The sequence below is a fragment of the Arvicanthis niloticus genome, chromosome 6 (assembly GCF_011762505.2).
Source record: "Arvicanthis niloticus isolate mArvNil1 chromosome 6, mArvNil1.pat.X, whole genome shotgun sequence".
NCBI classification, from domain to species: Eukaryota; Metazoa; Chordata; class Mammalia; order Rodentia; family Muridae; genus Arvicanthis; species Arvicanthis niloticus.
In genome coordinates this window covers 99,157,866-99,175,072 of record NC_047663.1, presented here as the reverse complement: position 1 = coordinate 99,175,072, position 17,207 = coordinate 99,157,866, and the positions used below count along the sequence as shown (strand labels likewise).

At 40.7% G+C, this 17,207-nt stretch overlaps 1 protein-coding gene across 1 annotated transcript in view; it reads left to right on the top strand.

The window, feature by feature from the left end:
* Positions 1–17,207, top strand: part of Grin2a (glutamate ionotropic receptor NMDA type subunit 2A) — a 415,299-nt gene that overhangs the window by 239,049 nt on the left and 159,043 nt on the right. The gene's annotated exons all lie outside the window — the stretch shown is intronic.

The following is a 17,207-nucleotide window of genomic DNA, read 5'->3' as shown; positions in this document are numbered from 1 at the left end:
TGACATCATGAAATTGGGTACTTAACAACATCTAGCAGAAATTGAAGCAATTTTTGCAGAGTTCCCCAATTGGCTTTCTCTCCACGAGCTTCTCATAGCTGAACTGACTTCTTGTCCTACTATAGCTGTATATACGAGGACAAATACGAGTAATATCCGTTAGAAGCAGTTTACCTTCTGGCTATTCTCAAGGATACAATATTTTGACTTTAGGACTGACTTTCTTTCCATTCTTGCCATAGAGTCAAAGCTCTTGGAAAAGGCATTTGCAATGAGCATCCTAAAGCTTGTTTCAGAGAACCCTGTTTACTCCAGGACTCTACTTTCAACCAACTTAAACAGCACATGTCACCTTCCCTATATAATGGACACTCCAGATACCTAGACTGTTTTCCATGATAAAAAGATCTTTCCAAGTGAAGGTGAAATCCTGATTTCTAACATGCAGAATAACTGTCATCATCAGCATCACATCCAAACTGGGAGAAACACCCCAGGAAACAATTAGCATGAGGGATGGCGATGTTAAATGGAAAACTGGATCATGTAGCCCCTGAAAATGCTTGAAATGAAACTGACCTGTCATGTATATGTACTGCTGTTAAAGAACTAATCACTCTAAAAATTACATGAGTTTTCAAACAAAGATAATAACTGTCTCGAGGGATTTACAACTTGATACATAAATAAAGTAAAATAAATGCAGTAGCAACTACACAAAAGTTGGGAGCAAAAGAAAGTATAGCATTGGAAGGTTTTTAATGTTCTATATAAAATGAAACATAACTTGAGAATTTTTATATCATCAACAAATATGAAAGAATGGATTAGAAAAAAGGGATTAAATTATAAAGAATCAGATATATAACTAACATGATATAAAATAAATAAAATATAATTGTAAAAACTGAAAAGAGAAGGGAAGTGAAGGGGGTAAAATAACAAATGTAACAAATGTTTTAAAAGCCATGATGCTACATTTAAAACCAATTACACTATTAGTTCCATTAAATATAAGTGGCATAAACATCCGTTTAAAAAAGAAAGGTCATGAAATCATTAAGTGGCTCCCAATTATAAGCTGCTTAGAAGAAACACATTGTAAAAATAAAGGTAACAAGTAACAAAACAAATGTAAACACTTTGAATGTTGGAGTACACATACCAACATGAACTTAAAAAAAAGTCTAGACTAGCTATATTAATAACAGCCTGAGTGAATTTTAGAGCTCAAGCATTTTATGTGAGAAAGAATGTCATCTTATAATGACAAATGAATCAATGTATCAAGTAGACATTATCAGTCTAAATATGTATATATACAATAGCAGAGCTTCAAAATAATGAGGCGAAACTGACAGGGATAATGATAGAAGTGAAAGGAAAATTTTAAAAATTCACAATTATAACTGAGATTTAATACTACTGTCTTCGTAATTGATAGAACAAGCAGAAAATCAGTAAGCATCCTGGTGATCTCAATATCAGAACCAAATCAATGGAGCATGCAGCCCTCCATCCACAGCACAAAAAGCATGCATTTTCTTCAACCACACAGCACATCAGAAGAATGTGCTAAATGCCAGGTTTTAAAATAAGTCTCGATTCATTTGAAAGGAACACTATCAAAGTATTTCAATGAATGTACTGGAATGAATTAGAATTCAACAACTGAAAAATCTCTAGAGACTCATAAATATTTGCATATTAACTACCACACTTTAACATCTTTTATGAGCCAAAGAAGAAATTTTTAAAAATTATCCAAATTATCATTTGAAAAATGTTGTACAGCCTCCTTGGAACATAATTTTTCTCTCATTTTGGGGCACATCCTTGATTCACTAGCTCCTCTGTGTGTCTGTGTGTGTGTGTGTGTGTGTGTGTGTGCGCGCATGTATGTGAGTGTATGTGTGAGTTTTTGTAAGTGCGTGTGCGGGTATGTGTGTGAGTGTATGTGTGAGGTTTTGTGAGTGTGTTTATGAGTGTGTGCATGTGTGTGTATGTGTAAGTGTATGTGTGAGGTTTTGTGAGTGTGTGTGCATGTGTGTGTATGTGTGAGGTTTTGTGAGTGTATTTGTGTGTGCATGTGTGTGTGTATGTGTGAGTATATGTGTGAGGTTTTGTGAGTGTGTGTGCATGTGTGTGTATGTGTGAGGTTTTGTGAGTGTATTTGTGTGTGCATGTGTGTGTGTATGTGTGAGTGTATGTGTGAGGTTTTGTGAGTGTGTGTGCATGTGTGTGTATGTGTGAAGTTTTGTGAGTATGTGTGTGTGTGAGTGTGTGTGTGTATGTGTGTGACTGGTTCTTTGCTTAGCTGTTGTTCAGGACTGTCATGAGGAGCTGATGCGTACACAGACTGTTGCAGGCATGAGGGGAAGGGTATTATGTTTCCTGACAAAAGTGATGGGAATTGAGTCCAGATGGGTGTGTGGGTGTAATTCACAGGCAAATCGCATTCTTTACCCTCCTCAGAACTTTTATGGTTTGGTAGAAATAGTTGTAGATCCTAACGTTTAGAACATCAAGTTTTGTACCCAAACTTTTTTGTAAATATCTTGGAAAACATTTTAAACATTTTTGGGTCTGCTCTTTCTCACCTGTACATCATTGGTCTTGGATACAATGATCTGGGAGTTGACTTGCAAGATGCCATAACAGGTATGGATGCTGCAGACAAGTGAGTTCTATGCTGTTTAATTATTCCCCTGGACTTTGCCTAGGGAAGGGTCCGATGTTCGTGCGATATTACTTTAGTTCCTAGAGTCTGTGTGATGGATCCAGACTTTGTACCCATTCACCACCCCAGAGTGCAAGTCAGTGATGGCAATAGCTTTTCTCTAATTTACGGCTTCATAAATTATTCACAGCATCTGGCTAATGCTAATAATAAAAATATATTGCCAATTGTAGCAGATGATTTTTGACTGTTTTTTACAACAGCAGTACTTTACAAAAGTACTTTCTCTATGGATGGAGAAACTGAGGCCCAAAAGACACAAGGTTGATGACAAATCCATGACAAAAGCCTTAGTCTTCTTTCTCTGAGAGTTAGGGATGCAACTCCTCTTCCCTTGTAGGTTCTTTGTGATTAGTAACAGTTATCTGATGAGAGTGAAGATGATGATGATGGTGATGAAGATGGTTATGGTGATAATTATGGTTGTGGTGGTGATGATCATGGTAATGAAGATGATGGTGATGACGACAATGACGATAATGGTTGTGGTGATGATGACGGTGATGAAGATGGTCACAATGTTTATGATGATGATGACTGATGGTGCAGATGGTGATGAAGTTGGTTGCAACGTCTATAATGATGGTGGTAGTGGCGGTGCTGGTGATGATGACTATGATGAACTCTGGGGACCTTGTTCATTTTACCTTTGCATATTACAGCCAGTTAGTAAATAGGTGTTGAATGAATTAACAAAGATAACTCCTAACACAATGCTCCTAAGGATTTTCCCATGAACCTTGTTGCTTTATCCTCAGAACTCTGTGAAATAGGCTGTATTATGATTCCCATTTTCGAATTAAGAAAACCCAAGAGAAATGACTTTCCAAGTGCCGCCTCCTGACCTCATGGAAGAGACAAGATGGAAGTGCTTTCAGATAGTGCTGTCCAGTCCTCTAGCTCCCCACCTTCATAGGGAGGAGAGGAAGCACCAGAAGCATGCCAAGAGCCCTGTGATGCATCCGAATGCTATAGACCTGTGCAGAGAAAGCCTTCTTCTGTGCTCCAGAGTTGTCTGCTTATCTTTAATTGATCACAAAATAGAATTGACCAGAATTCATATTACAAGCTACAAAACCATTCTGCAAATGTTAATGTTCTTACTATCAGCACCAATAATTATTATTGTTAGGAGGGTCTGAGTTTGGGCATTACTGAAAATAAAACAAGCATAGAAGAGAGGGGAGGAGCTAGTCTATTCTAGGAGAATTGTAATAAAAATGGTTTCAAAAAAAAAAAAAAAAAAAAAAAAAAAAAACAGTCGCAGAGTGATTGACTGCCAATTCATTTTAGAACCCGCCTCTTGGACTTGGTGAATTCTAAGGAGGGTTGTGATACATTGTAGCTACACAGGGAACTGAGCAAAACCTCAGCAATACTGACAATACTGACAATACTGACAATACTGACAATACTGACAATACTGACAAGGCAGAAAGAAGGAAATAAAAGATAGAAAGGAGACAAAAGCCAAGATTTACTTTTGATACTGGATGCAATGCAGTTCATAATGGGGGCTGTCTGCCTTGGTTTTTAAAGTGTTTGATTCCCACAAGGTATATGAAAGAGGCCAAATTACTAGTAAACACGTCCATTCAGAGCAGTGGTGAGGGAGTCGGTGTAATGCTGCACCATTGACTTGAGTTAAACTCTTCCTTGAGTTTAATAAATATTTGGCTTTCAATACCGTGTGTTGCTGAAGCGGACTCAGAGCTCCAAATGTGGATGTGGGTTTGTCTTTAGCCCATGGCGTGAAAGTGAGACACAAACACTGTCCTGAGAGGTCTGTTAGCCACAGCCATCCACAGCAGCTCTGGAACTTAATTGTTCGTTTGTTCATGTGTATGTTCATTTGTTTTCATCCATTCAACCTTTTGTGTATTCCGAATTTAGCCACTTAGCACACTGAGCGAGTGAGCCCCCATAGTAGATAAGAGGAGTGCATCTGTTTTATTTTATTTATTTATACTCCTATTTTAGTGACTAGATTAAGGGTGATAACCTTGTACGCTGACCAGTGAACCCTGGGGATCTGACCTGGACGTGATGTGACTAGTGGTTTATAATCCCTGCCTCGACTTCCACGTTATCAATGTAACTTGGAACTGTGAGACAAAACAAGCCCTCCTGAGTTGCTCTTTGTCAGGGCATTTTATCACAACCACAGAAATGGAACTGGGTCTGACAGGATGGGAGAGCTAAGGAGATGGAGAATGGGGTTGGAGGAGCCATGTAAGATATGTGGTTTGGAAAGTAAAGTTTTGGCAGATTCCTAGATGAAGTGAATGAGGATGTAATGTGAGGATCCGGGAAAGAGGGCTTTAAGTGAGGCGCTAGCGTATGCAAAGGACCAGAAAAGTACTTACGAGCTTCAAAGAACCGCAAGGCAATCAGCAGACACTGCAAGGTGAGCAGGACTCATCTAAAGAGGAAGTCTGAGTTTGTGATGGCACCATGGGGTCAGGGCGTTGTGTTTGAAGTATTAGAGGCAGATTTGGGCAATTTTACCAGGGGAGACAACTCCACAGCTCACACAGCTGTGTAAGTGAGTTTGTTTGCCCTTTCTTTTCTCTGCGTTTCATCTCTAGTAAACTTTACATGGAGTGTCACAGAAACACAAACCCTGGGGTCTACACCTCTTTTCTTCGCCATCAAGAGGTCTAAATAAATGGGTCCTCTTTGGCCACAGCCAATTGTAAGAATCCAGTTCTCACTTCAGCCATCAGTTTAGGAGTCTAAGTTGAGAGACGTTCAGGCTGACTTGACATATGATGAGTGTGGAGATTTTCTCCCGACATTTTTCTGCTGAAGGAACCCGTCTGAGAATAAACAGACTCACACATTGGGTAGAATAAAGACAAAAGCCACATAGAAAGTGAGCTAGTGCCACCATCCAACGGTACCTGAGTTCTGCTCTGATGCTGACTCTCAGAGATGTCACTATCCAAATGCCCTCATGACCTAAGTAGATTCAAGTCACCCTGTCCAGTTTGGTGAAAAGAACTCTGCCTTTTTGTTGTATTTTTGTTGATTAGCTGATCCATTGTGGTATTTAAGTTACATGGCTGCATTCAACAAAGGAGAACTGACCAACAGGTGCATAGGACAGTTTCACACAGGTCCCTTGACATTTGATTCTAGACAGAGAACTTGCTGGACATGGTTTAGGCTGACGATGTATAGGTTTGTGCCTTTGGAGGAGTCAAGCTTGGGTGTTTATGGGCTTTGGGATCAGATTCCAGCTTTTTCTGCCACTTATAGCTCTGGGGCCTTGAACAAGTTGCTAAATGTATGTGGAACTTATTTTTGTCATCCATAAAATGGAAATAATACCGGTCCCCCTCATAGTGGGGGAGTCTGTGAGGATTAAATGTGCAGGAAAAGCACTTAGCTCAGTGCCCAGCACATAGTAAGTGATCTATGAATGCCATTGTCTCTTATGTAATAACACAATCCTCAGAATAACCAAGGAAAGTGGGACAAAAAAAATGCCACCTAGATAGCAGAATTTCTCTGTACAGCTTAATTAAGTGTGTTTCATTATTTCAAATCCCCAGGGCTTCTAAAAGAAAACTACATTTCCCAGAAAATTTAGAAAGACAATCTCATTAACTAGAGAGTAGGGTTGGGAGGAACTACGAGGGTCAGGGAGCGGTGAAGAAGGGTGCACAGGAGCTGCTGGTGGCCCCCTTCCTTGGCAGCCAGCACGTATACACAGCCACACAGCTGTGCAGCAGACATTTTTTCTGTACCCTCGAGAATAACTTACGAGACAGAGCTCAGTTGGTACAGTTCTTGTCTGTCATGCTTTAGGTCCTGAATTTCACCCCTAGAACCCATGTGAAATGTTGTGTATGACGGTGCATGCTTGTAATTCTGTCATGAAGCTGGGCAGAGACAAGAGGATACCTGGGGCCAGCTGACCACCCAGCCCAGCCTAGCTTGTGTGTTCTAGGCCAATGAGACACTCTGTTTTAAAGAATGTGTCAGATAACCAACACTCTTCTTCAATGCCATAGAAGGAAGACATCTGAAGTCACCCTCTAGTCTTCATGTACATATGTATGCATACACATACACATACACAAACACACACACATACACACACACACACAAAAAAAAACAGGTGACTAAAAGTGAGATGTTACCATGTTTTATTTAATGAAAGACCCCGATTTCAAGATTATCATTACTTGTTTTTACAAGTTGAACTGTGAAAGATGTGAGTTCCAGAATGAACCCAATAGGGGAGCTATGTGTTGGGGCTCCTGTTCACCCATCAGTGGGCAGCACTGATAACGACAGTTACCGCTAGGGCTTAGTTCCAACCCCCACAGGGTACGCAACTGGAAACAAGAATACAGCCCTGACTTTTCCCATGGCATTACAATTTAACAGGGAATTTAGGCAAAACAATGAATAATGAAATAAGTATTTTAGGAAATGGTGATGTAGCTCAGGGCTTGCCTGCTATATACAGAATTCTGGGAGTGCTGGTGCAAACTCATAATCTTGGGATTTAAGATATGTAGACAAGAGGACCAGAAGTTCAAGGTTATCCTTAGCTACACAGGGAATTCAAAGCCAGCCTAGAATGAAAAGAAGGAAAAAAGAAAGAAAAGGAAAAGAAAGATGCCACTTTCTGGTCTCTTGCTGTGAAAGGAAGACAGGGATCAGCAAGAGTGAAAGCACCTACTGTGTGAGAGATGCTTCTCTCTGTAGGGCGGAGGGAGAGAGAACTCCTCTTCAAGGAGCTGGCATTTAAATGGAAATCAGGAAGGGACAGAATCAGACATGAAAAGAAACAAAAACAATTGTTCCGGGTGAGGGAAACGGGACACAGAGTCCCTGGAGAGGAAAGACTTTGCCATTTGTAAGGAAATGGACAGAAACATTGGGACTAGAAGACGCTTATTGACTCCAGCTGACCTCTAGGCACAATGGATGAGTCACCAGACAGCACCGTGGCAGGACACTAGGTGTCTCTGTTAGTCCACAGCAGCACAGAGGAAGGACCACTCCACCTTGTCACCATTCTGTAAGAGCTGTGTCTTTAGTTCCAAATGGTTTTCAATGCAGAACCTTCAATTTCCTTACCGAGATAAAGGAAGAAGGAAGCCACCTCAGTTTATAAAGGTCTGCAAGCTGAGGGAGCCTGGAGACCCTCCTCCCCAATCTCAGCCTCAGGGTCTCTTTTGCATTTGTATGATGTGTTCCAAGGACAAATGTCATAATGTTTTGGGGCTGTATCACATAACACAGTAGAATGATCATTTTGCCTCCTTCTACATAATTAACACATGTAATAAAATAGAGAGCAGGACACATATACACTACATAGCAATTCTGAGTTACATAAAATTGTTCCTAGTTTACAGAGAAAGACGACAAAGTGGATACAAAGTAACTAACATGCCTCTAAGACCCTGTTGTAGCTCTTACGAGTTCAGATTCAAAAGAGAAAGATCACATAAGATTGTAGGACTGAGTAGCCTCGTCTCCTTTAGCAGTCTCTGAGTGGGAGAAGAGATATCGATGGAGGATTAATGGCATTGCGACATCATCCACAATTAGCACATACGGTGAACGTTTATCAGGGATCTGGAGTTTGAAACACTATGGTACGGTGTTCTGTTAACTAACAAGTTAGAACTGAATACAACTCTCACAGGCAACTTAATATTAGCATCTCCATTTCACAGAAAAACTGAGGCAAACTGACAATTTGCCCTCCTTTCCCTAGCTAGCCAACTTCAAAGGCCATTCACAAACTCTGGCAGTTTACCCTCAGGGCCAGTTCTCTTGATGGTGTATTCCTCCATTAAACAGTGACATCCGTGCCACCAGGTCATCTGAGCAGACCTTATCTCTGTTTGGAAGCCATACCTCTTAACTGTTAGGGAAAACCAGCAACCCCCAAACATGTTAGGGATAGAATGTCATTGTGTTGTTAGACCATGAGGCCTAACCTTTCTGGCACGATGGAGGAAACCATACACATTAGCAACATTCATTAATCACAATGTGTGTGTAGCTGTGTAGGTCCAGGCCACTTTCCCAGGGAGAGAGTTGCTGTCCTTAAGGCTCATGGGGTCAATTTAAATCTTCTGAGTTTTTTTGTATCTTTTTCCTGCAGTGCTGGGAATGGAAGCCTGTGTGCACCCTATGTAAACCAAAGCCCCAGCGTCTCCCTTGTTTATGTGTATTCTTAACCAGTAGAGTCATGTTTTTCATGACATATATTGCTTTCTGGTTTGGCTTCTTCCAACTGACTTATTAAGAATTCTGCATAGTCAATAGGATGCAAATCAACGGGCCATATGTACCTCCCCGCAGATGGGAAATGTCACTGTTAGCTGTGCTGTTGCTAAACTGCCTCTGTGGCCTGATGCTTCAGCTTCCAACTGAGGCCCTGCATCTCTGGTGGCACGTCTGATTACTGTCATATCCAGGTGACAGAGATAATATGGCATCAGCAGGACGTTTCAATTCATTCACTTCTCCCTCAGCAGTGACTCTGTGGGTCCTTTAAAGCTCTGGCTCCTTTCACCATGCAGCCATTTTCCCATCTTCCCCAAGCACACACAGGATCATCACGGCACAACACACACGGTGGGGAATTGCGTGTGGGAAATTGTGTTCTTTACAGTGGTTTAACATGGTGAGGAGAACCAAATAGACTATGCTGTTCAGAAGCCAGATCCACGGTGGAAAGCAGGTGCTAACCTGTCAGCCACACAGCTGCTTGAGTTAACTCTATTAGACAGTGTTGGCCAATTTTGTCCTCTGAAATAGAAACTGGTATGGTGACAGGCAGCCTATTTGCCAAATGGTGCCCCCTGCTGGGCTGGTGGAGGTCTGCCGTTCTTGTTGGTACATCTGTTGGGTAACACTGCCAACATGTTGGAAACTAGTAGTTCTGTAAACTTGTATTGTCTACTTTCGTATTTTTTGTTGTTCAGGAAATAAATACCCAGATTTGTCATTTTTTCTTTCTTTAAAAAGGAGATTCCTTTCTTTTCTTTTTGTCGATGTGTAGGTATATTGTGTGAGTGTATGAAATGATTATGTGTCAGGCCAGAAGAAGGTGACACATCGCTTGGAGCTGGAGTCACACAGGCCTGGTGGTGGTGCTGGGAACTGAACCCTGGTCCTCTGGAGGAACAGCAAGCCCTGTGACCACTGGACATCTCTCTAGCCTTGCCTGCCCTTCATCCTTTTCTCTGATGACGTGGCAAATTTTGACAACCAGTTTGTCTTCAACTAGATGTAATTAGTCTCTGATTTTACGCTAATGCAGGAGTAGATCACCTTTTTGGCTGAAGAATGCGTTCTGGATTTCTCTAGTCCCTGTGATCTGTGATCCTTGCACGCCCCCTTCCTCGCCTTTGTGACTCAGTAAATTATTTTAGTGAATTTTTGAAGATCATCAGCAAAAACAATTCCTGCATATGAAATCCAACATAAGAAGAGATGGGAAAGTTCTCTTCAAAATTGCCTGCTTTCTATGTTGTCAGCAGGCTGAGCATCTCTGGGAAATGGAACTGAGAATGCAAAATGTGAGCCCTTATTTAGAGGCCAAAGCTAAAATGCAGGACGTGGGACATCAAACGGTTCCTGCAGAGGCAGTGTTTTAAAGTGGGAAGTGAGAAGCGTGAATGAAGCAGGAGATCCTGTGCTGGATATGAAGGCCAGACATGCAAATGCTCTCTCCACTGAAAGCTGGACCTGCTTAGATGTGGAGTCATTGAAGGAGCAAATGACACAGCTCAGTTAAGCATGCATGCAGCACCATGCCAGCACACGGTGAACTTCTAGTTTAGCTCATATTTAGTTATTCCTACATAGAGGTGAATCACTGCCCTGGCTAGTTTTATGTCACCTTACAAGCTAGAGTCATCTGAAAGAGGGAACCTCAAATTGAGAAAGGGTCTCCATAAGATTCAGCTGTAAAGCATTTTCTTTACTAGCAGTTAAGGGGGAGGGCTCAGCACATGGTGGGTGGGGCCATCCCAGGCTGGTGGTCCCGGGTTCTACAAACAAGCAGGCTGAGCAAACCATGAGGAGCAAGCCATTAAGCAACACGCCTCCAGGACCTCGTCCCGTCCTGACTTCTTTGATGATGAATAGTGATGTAGAAATGTAAGCAGAACAAACCCTTTCCTTTCCAAGTTGCTTTGGTCATGGTGCTTCATCACAGTAGTACACAGACCCTGACTAAGACAATCGCAAATGGAATTTATTTTGATTACTTCTATGACACGAAATGCAAGATGGGAAACAAATGGATTTCTTTATAGAGTTCCTTGGTATGAAATTTCATTTTAAAATTTCTAGACTGTCTCTGGAGAAAAGAGAAGGAGTCTACACGTGTGTGTGTGTGTGTGTATGTGTGTGTGTGTGTGTGTGTGTATAGGCCAGAGATCAACCTCAGGAGTTGCTCAGCTCATTTTTGAGACAGTGTCTCTTATAATCCTGATATCACCAATTTGACTAGGTTGGCTTCATTTGAAGAACTCATAGAAATTTATCCAAAGTTCCAAGGATCTGTTGGTCTCTAAGCTGTGCGATTACAAGTGTGCCACCACTTTTATTTCTTGCCAAGTACATTTTAATGTTTAAAACTTTCACTTTTTTTGTTATTTTTACAATTTTAAAAATTAAGGTATAATTACATTGTAGAGTGAAAAATTATAAAAATCATTTTATAAAATGTATATAGGCTTTTCTTTAGGCCTCACTTTAAAGGGAATGGAAAATTTTCTCTGAAGCAAGCTAAAAATGTAGACTGGTAGGTTTCAGGAGCCGGCTAACCACAAAGGGAAGAGAGGAATGCAAGTCATGTAGGTGGGGCTGAGAAACTAGTGACCACGATGACAGGGCAGGGCCGAATACGGAGCAACTGAGAAATAGTTGAGTAAGTGACAGGGCAAGGCCACAATGACAGGACAAGGCCACAGTGACATGGCAAGACCACATTTTTGAGAAGAATAAGTATACAGAGTGTTTTCCACATGACCCTGACTCACTTAGGTTGGGTTCCTCTGGAATTTTCCACTATTTATTTTTTATATTTTATTTACATTTCAGATGCCATCCCCTTTCCCCATTTCCCCTCCCTAGAAAACCCCTATCCCATGCCTCCTTTTCCTTTTTGCTTTTATACATTTTTTTAAAATGTTAATCAAAGGCTTTATAAGTTTGGTAATGCTCAATCAGAAGTGTAACCCAATACCCAACCTAGATATATAAACTATCTTTGACTGGTGGAGACATGTGAACATCTGCCTCCATGCCCCCCCTCTCTTTCTCTCTCTCATCACCTAGCTTCTCCTCTCCTTCATCTTCTCCTCTCCTTACTCCATCTCTTCCTCTCAGTACTCCTTCCCCCTTAGCTCCTCCTACATATCACCCTTCCTGTTAAAATAAAACTTTTCTCTCAAAATGCAATTAGAGCATAATTATTCCTAATTGTACCAGTGAGGTATAAGATAGTCCTAATATCCAGTCCATCATTTTGTTGACTAACCAGAACCTCTGTTCCAATATTTTTATGTTATGTTTCCTTAGCAACCCCTCACCCCTTCCTCACTCCCCTGGCTTGTGGTTCTCCCCTTTTCAAAAGCCCCTCAGCCAACCGGTCTTTGTCAATTCAGCTCCTGTGTGAGCAAACGAATTGACCGTTAGCCAGCTAACTCTCCTGAATGAAGACTCTGCTGATTGCATCCAGATTTGGTGTCTTGCAAGTTTTTGGGTGGCCGTGACTTCCCAAGACTTGAGTGAGGGTCTCCCCAGAAAGGGGGTCTTCAACAGCATCTTCCTTTTCCCCCCCCCTCTCTTTTGCCTCTCCCCGCTCTCCTCAATTAAACATGGGCCTCATGCTTGCAAGGCAAGCACTTTACTAACGGAGTCACCCACCCACCCTTACGCATGTGCTTTTCCATGTACCAGAGTGCTGGTGCCTAACAGGCATACCTGGTGAGGTAGCTGAAGGATCCTATGAAGAGAGGTCAAAGGTGTCCCAATGAGTATATGCAGAGTTTTAAAGAGTTGTTCTCTGGACATAGAAAATTCCATCATTTTCTTATGGAACAGCATAGGAATCAGTGAGTGGAAGCTCTAGGGAAATTATTCTCACTCAGCATTCTGAAGCCCTTACCCAGTGCTTTAAACTGTTAGTAAAAGGAGCCTTTCTAGGAAGAGAGATCTCAATCAGACCCTGGAAACCAAGAGTGGAAGGGCAGGTGCCATCGAGCCTGAGTGAGGCTTCCACACTGCATGGAAAGGATGAAGGATAGAGAGAGAAGGTTCTCTCAGTGTAGAAAATAACATGGAAGACCCATCTGTGTGGAGACTGTTAGGATCTTGTTCTAGTGAATTCAAGCCTACTCCCCACTTTTTCTTCTGTCAAGTCCCGAACCCTTAAAAACTCATTGTTCTTACAGCAAAGTCTCAGTTCTTAACAAATGCCAGCAAGAGATTCTCTTGATTTTTCTGTCTGTTCTGTATATTATTATTATACATTTGCTGTTGGTTGGTTGGTTGTATAGCTTTGTTGCCCTTTAAAGCCCTTAAGCCCTCAAATGGGCCCAGCATGCCACACCTTCCTAGTGGCTGTACCCTCTGCTGATATCACATGTTTTCATATATATGTATATATACATATATATGTGTGTGTATAAAGATATATATCTTTTCTTCCTTAGGGCCTTGATAAACATGACTTTAGGTGTTTTCCTTCCATGTAACTAGGATAGAAGTGGTCCCTAGTTAATAATATATTTAATATTATTTAATATATTTAATTCCATCACAGTAGAATAGAGCTTCACAAAGGCCCATTGTCATTGTTCAACCTTATATTTCACTTATGCTGGATGCCTTGATACAACATAAATATTTGTTAAATGAACATTCAAATACTGGTGAAAAGAATTTATACAGACCATTTCTGTCTATAGAAATATAAAGTTGAATGAAGTAATAGATTAATTTATCTGAATAACTTGGTCACCGCTCATAAATACAAGGATTATACAAATGCAAATTATTTGTAGAGATTTTTCACAGTGTGAATCCAACAGGATATGTAGAGTATTGGTAATCAACTTGTGTTGGTAATTAATACACTGGAATGCATTTTAGAAAACATAAAGGTTTCTTAAATTTCACATATTATAAGAGTAAGAAAATTAAGTTATTTTACATAAATATTCTCTGCTCTGAATTGTGGAAACGAGTCCCAATAGATACAGCTATAAAACAATTCTCATACCTAAGACTCAGGGAACATTCTAGAAGAGGGGACAAAATTGTAAGAGCCAAAAGATCAGGGAGTTTGCTGTGAGACTGTGCTTCCTAGCAATGTCAGAAACTACTCCCATATAGTCTCACCAAGAAGACTTCCCAAACATTAGCTGAATAAGGATGACACCAACAGACATGCCAAATTGGAAGGGGAGGGACCTCAACCCTACCAAAAGAACCACAGACAGTTAAGGAACACTGAAAGCGGAGAAATAGTCCTGCCCAGGGAAGAGCACACCGACTAATTATCCAGTACCAAATGGTCATTCCTGAAACGTATGTGAGTCACAGTATACAGACATACAGATCATGCAGATTGTACTTTGTGTGTGGTGTGTGTGTGTGTGTGTGTGTGTGTGTGTGTGTGTGAAGTGTAATAACAGTTAATGAAAATTGGGCCATGAATTTGAAAAAGAACAAGGAGAATTATACAGGTCTGGAGAGTAGAGAGGAAAAGAAAAAAATGTTGTAATTATATTATAATCTCAAAAAAAAAGTGGAGAAACAAAATTTTCTTCCTTTGAGGTTTCCCATATACTCTTGATAAGCAGCCATAGTTTGGCAGTTCCTGTAGATATGGGTGTCATTAATTTCCCTTTGACCTAGGTCACCCTCTATAACAGTACCCTTTAATGCTATCAGGGATTAATACTTTATGTGTTTTTCCATGTAAGCTCATGATATGAATATGTTTACTGTCCCTAGTTTGCTGGTTAGTTTTACATAAACTTGACACAAGCTAGAGTCACCTGAGAGGAGAGACTCACAATTAAGAAAATGCCCCCATACAATCGGGCTGCAGGCAAGACTATAGGACATTTTCTGAAAGAAGGATTCACGGAGAAGGTCCAGCCCATTGTTGGTGGTGCACTGCAAGAAAGCAGGCTGAGCAAGCCACGAGGAGCAATCCAGTAAGCAGCAGCCTCCATGGTCTCTGCATCAGCTTCCGCCTCCACGTTCCTGCCATGTTTGAGCTCCCGCCTTGATTCAAAAACCCCTTCTTCCCCAAGTTGCTTTGGTCATGGCATTTCACCACAGCAATAGTGACCCTAACTAAGACCCCTAGCCTACAGATGTAAAATCCACCTTATTCACTATGTTTGTAAAATGATTTTTATTGTGATAAAACACATGTAATGTATGAGACCACATTTTAATCATTTAAAACCATGCAGTAGTACACTGGAGGTCAGTACATTCAGAGTGTTGTGTAAATGTCACTGTTCCAGAGCTTTCTAACCACCCTGCACAATACCGTTTCTACTTATATGCCCCAAAGAACGGACAAAAGTTACTCAGACTGCACTTGTTCATGACGGGTGCAGTACTGGTCAAAATAAGCCGAATCGTAAACATCTCAGCAGCGGCTGGTCATAAGGTCACAACTCACCAACTGAAGCAGTGGGGACCAAATAAACTCTTTTATAAGCCGTCCAGGTCATGGTCATATCACAGAAATGGAAAAGTAAGGCGCTAAGTGAAGGAACCCAAGGCCCCCAAATCACGTGACTCAATTTTTGTGAAATGTAGTCATTGATTTTTGTAAGAATTTTGTACCAGTACAGCACAGTCCTTAGCAATGATATGTGTAAAATTCAGGCTTTATATGGTAACTCCGCTCTCCAAATGAAAGTGGAAATACAACAACTTAAATTAAAAAGTAGGAAAAGCCCACCATGTGACCCCTAAATGAGTCTGTATCTGGTACAGCAAATTTAAAGGAACGCAGAAAGGAGCTTTCGCTACCCACTCGAGTGGGAGCCTTCCCGACACGCACTTTGTCCAGTAAAATAGCCACGTGCCATATATGTGGCTGCCCAATTTGAACTAGATTAAAATTAAACCAAATGGAAAAATTGATCCATCACATCCATATCTCAATACTCAGTAGCCAAGGCTTACGCATGACTGTTCTGATCCCTTCACAGACCTGTGACATCATCAACACTATGGTAGGAAGTGCTTACTGGACAGCTTTGGGCTCTGGGTGGTTACATCCCAGCACCGGTGAAGTCTGCTATGTCTTGGGTCCTCTGCTCCAGCACACCTCCCCCTTGGCGCCCTCACTTCCCACTCCTAGTCCTGGCTGACCGGTCACCTCCCTGGCCAGCTCTGAGACTGACCTACTTTCCAGTGTCACCAGTCAAGGCCTGGTGCCAACCCACAGCATGCTGCCTCTCCTCCCCGCTCCCCTTCCTGTTTGCTGCCTGCTCTGGACCAGATCCATCCTGCCACTCTTTGACGGGAAGGCCTCCTTCCACCGAGCCCTAGCCAGCTCTGCAGAGTCGGGCCCTAGTTCCAGCTCCATTTTGTTTTACTGTTAGGAGGAAACCGCATATCATCTGGCCCTGCCTTACATTTCACGCCATTCTCTGTCTCCCTGCTCTCTTCCTCTCCCCACACATTCCCTTCTCTTTAAGGGTTTCCCTTTCATCTATCTTTTCAACTTCCTACTCTCCTCTCCTCTTTTTCCCAGCTGTAAAATTAACACTTTAAGCACTATTTGGAAATATATATATATACATATATATATGTGTGTATTATATATATATATATACACACATATACATATATATGTATATATACACACACATATATATATGCTGCCTATAAAAGATTTTAAAATATATTATATATAATTATATATGTATTATATTTTATATTTTATATGATTTATTCATATATAATATATATGAATATTTTATATTTATATATAATATGTAATTATAATTATATATATGTATTATAAAATATATTATTTCCAAATAAAAATAACTTGGAAAACAAATAGGAAGAAAGCTATTGTAAAATTAAAAGTACATTGGTACATTGTAAAAAACATTAAAAACTTTAACTAACTAATGTTGTAGTTATGTTGTAGTTGTCTTCCTTTATAAGAGAACTATCCCAGTGGATACCTAGAATTTTGGGCAAACTGAGTTCTTTGTTGTTTTCCCCATATAAAGAGTTTAATTTAAAATTAGATAGAAGAAATTGACAATATCTAATAATAAAAGAAATGAATTATAGCTATCCACTCTAGAAAAAGTTATACGAATGTGATTTCTTTCTCTCAGAAAACTATTTTATAATTAAAAGTATTTTGTGCTTGTGTTCATGTTTGCATGTGTGGGTACATACATCCCTGTGTGCAGATGTG